This window comes from Petromyzon marinus, chromosome 82, assembly GCF_048934315.1.
Source record: "Petromyzon marinus isolate PM22_M1 ecotype Great Lakes invasive population chromosome 82, UKy_Petmar_22M1.pri1.0, whole genome shotgun sequence".
Taxonomy (NCBI): Eukaryota; Metazoa; Chordata; class Hyperoartia; order Petromyzontiformes; family Petromyzontidae; genus Petromyzon; species Petromyzon marinus.
Window position 1 is genome coordinate 5,720,853 of NC_133747.1, and position 3,554 is coordinate 5,724,406.

General features: G+C 45.5%; 1 protein-coding gene across 3 annotated transcripts in view; it reads right to left on the bottom strand.

Moving 5' to 3' along the window:
• Positions 1 to 1,978, bottom strand: part of LOC142907727 (uncharacterized) — a 14,336-nt gene extending 12,358 nt beyond the window's left edge. For all 3 annotated transcript variants that reach the window (XM_076057392.1, XM_076057393.1, XM_076057394.1), the window contains exon 1: positions 1 to 1,978. This exon is cut by the window's left edge and continues 1,140 nt beyond it. The gene's annotated coding sequence lies outside the window, so the exon portion shown is untranslated.
• Between the last annotated feature and the right edge of the window lie 1,576 nt (positions 1,979 to 3,554).

Below are 3,554 nucleotides of genomic sequence, written 5' to 3' on the forward strand. Positions count from 1 at the left end.
GGACTCACTCATTCACTACAGCTGGTGGTGGTGAATGTGGACTCACTAATTCACTACAGCTGCTGGTGGTAGTGAATGTGGACTCACTAATTCACTACAGCTGCTGGTGGTAGTGAATGTGGACTCACTAATTCACTACAGCTGGTGGTGGTAGTGAATGTGGACTCACTAATTCACTACAGCTGCTGGTGGTAGTGAATGTGGACTCACTAATTCACTACAGCTGGTGGTAGTAGTGAATGTGGACTCACTAATTCACTACAGCTGCTGGTGGTAGTGAATGTGGACTCACTAATTCACTACAGCTGGTGGTGGTGGTGAATGTGGACTCACTAATTCACTACAGTTGGTGGTGGTAGTGAATGTGGACTCACTAATTCACTACAGCTGCTGGTGGTAGTGAATGTGGACTCACTAATTCACTACAGCTGCTGGTGGTAGTGAATGTGGACTCACTCATTCACTACAGCTGGTGGTGGTAGTGAATGTGGACTCACTCATTCACTACAGCTGCTGGTGGTAGTGAATGTGGACTCACTAATTCACTACAGCTGGTGGTGGTGATAGTGAATGTGGACTCACTAATTCACTACAGCTGGTGGTGGTGAATGTGCACTCACTCACTCACTACAGCTGCTGGTGGTAGTGAATGTGGACACACTAATTCACTGGTGAATGTGAACTCACTAATTCACTACTGCTGGTGGTGGTAGTGAATGTGGACACACTAATTCACTACAGCTGCTGGTGGTAGTGAATGTGGACTCACTAATTCACTACAGCTGGTGGTGGTGAATGTGGACTCACTAATTCACTGCTGGTGGTGAATGTGGACTCACTAATTCACTACAGCTGGTGGTGGTAGTGAATGTGGACTCATTCATTCACTACAGCTGGTGGTGGTGAATGTGGACTCACTAATTCACTACAGCTGGTGGTGAATGTGGACCCACTAATTCACTACAGCTGGTGGTGGTAGTGAATGTGGACTCACTAATTCACTACAGCTGCTGGTGGTGGTGAATGTGGACTCACTAATTCACTACAGCTAGTGGTGGTAGTGAATGTGGACTCACTAATTCACTACAGCTGGTGGTAGTGAATGTGACCTCACTAATTCACTACAGCTGGTGGTAGTGAATGTGACATCACTAATTCACTACAGCTGGTGGTAGTGGTGAATGTGGACTCACTAATTCACTACAGCTGGTGGTGGTGAATGTGGACTCACTAATTCACTACAGCTGCTGGTGGTGAATGTGGACTCACTAATTCACTACTACTACTGCTGCTGGTGGTGGTGAATGTGGACTCACTAATTCACCACTGCTGTTGGTAGTGAATGTGGACTCATTCATTCACTACAGCTGGTGGTGGTGAATGTGGACTCACTAATTCACTACAGCTGGTGGTGAATGTGGACTCACTAATTCACTACAGCTGGTGGTGGTAGTGAATGTGGACTCACTAATTCACTACTACTACTGCTGCTGCTGGTGGTGAATGTGGACTCACTAATTCACTACTACTACTGCTGCTGCTGGTGGTAGTGAATGTGTACTCACTAATTCACTACTACTACTGCTGCTGGTAGTGAATGTGTACTCACCAATTCACTACTGCTGGTGGTAGTGAATGTGTACTCACTAATTCACTACTACTGCTGCTGCTGGTGGTAGTGAATGTGTACTCACTAATTCACTACTACTACTGCTGCTGCTGGTGGTGAATGTGTACTCACTAATCCACTACTACTACTGCTGCTGGTGGTGAATGTGTACTCACTATTTCACTGGTGGTGGATGTGAATGTGTACTCACTAATTCACAACTGCTGCTGGTGGTAGTGAATGTGTACTCACTAATTCACTACTACTACTGCTGCTGGTGGTGAATGTGTACTCACTATTTCACTGGTGGTGGATGTGAATGTGTACACACTAATTCACTACTGCTGCTGGTGGTGGTAGTGAATGTGTACTCACTAATTCACTACTACTACTGCTGGTGGTGGTGATTGTGTACTCACTAATTCACTACTACTACTGCTGCTGGTGGTAGTGAATGTGAACTCACTAATTCACTACTGCTGCTGCTGCTGGTGGTGATTGTGTACTCACTAATTCACTACTACTGCTGCTGGTGGTAGTGAATGTGTACTCACTAATTCACTACTACTACTACTGCTGCTGGTGGTAGTGAATGTGTACTCACTAATTCACTACTACTACTGCTGCTGGTGGTGGTAGTGAATGTGTACTCACTAATTCACTACTACTGCTGCTGGTGGTGGATGTGAATGTGTACTCACTAATTCACTTATACTGCTGCTGGTGGTAGTGAATGTGTACTCACTAATTCACTACAGCTGCTGGTGAATGTGTACTCACTAATTCACTACTACTACTGCTGCTGGTGGTGAATGTGAATGTGTACTCACTAATTCACTACTACTGCTGCTGCTGGTGGTGAATGTGTACTCACTAATTCACTACTACTTCTACTGCTGGTGGTGGTGAATGTGTACTCACTAATTCACTACTACTGCTGGTGGTGAATGTGTACTCACTAATTCACTACTGCTGCTGCTGGTGGTGGTGAATGTGTACTCACTAATTCACTACTACTGCTACTGCTGGTGGTGGTGAATGTGTACTCACTAATTCACTACTACTGCTACTGCTGGTGGTAGTGAATGTGGACTCACTCATTCACTACAGCTGCTGGTGATAGTGAATGTGGACTCACTAATTCACTACAGCTGCTGGTGGTAGTGAATGTGGACTCACTCATTCACTACAGCTGCTGGTGGTAGTGAATGTGGACTCACTAATTCACTATAGCTGCTGGTGGTAGTGAATGTGGACTCACTAATTCACTACAGCTGGTGGTGGTAGTGAATGTGGACTCACTAATTCACCACAGCTGGTGGTGATTGTGGACTCACTAATTCACTACAGCTGGTGGTAGTGAATGTGGACTTACTAATTCACTACAGCTGGTGGTGGTAGTGAATGTGGACTCACTAATTCACTACAGCTGGTGGTAGTAGTGAATGTGGACTCACTAATTCACTACAGCTGCTGGTGGTAGTGAATGTGGACTCACTAATTCACTACAGCTGCTGGTGGTAGTGAATGTGGACTCACTAATTCACTACAGCTGGTGGTGGTGGTGAATGTGGACTCACTAATTCACTACAGTTGGTGGTGGTAGTGTATGTGGACTCACTAATTCACTACAGCTGCTGGTGGTGAATGTGGACTCACTAATTCACTACAGCTGCTGGTGGTAGTGAATGTGGACTCACTAATTCACTACAGCTGGTGGTGGTAGTGAATGTGGACTCACTAATTCACTACAGCTGGTGGTAGTGAATGTGGACTCGCTAATTCACTACAGCTGCTGGTGGTAGTGAATGTGGACACACTAATTCACTACAGCTGGTGGTAGTGAATGTGGACTCACTAATTCACTACAGCTGCTGGTGGTAGTGAATGTGGACTCACTAATTCACTACAGCTGCTGGTGGTAGTGAATGTGGACTCACTCATT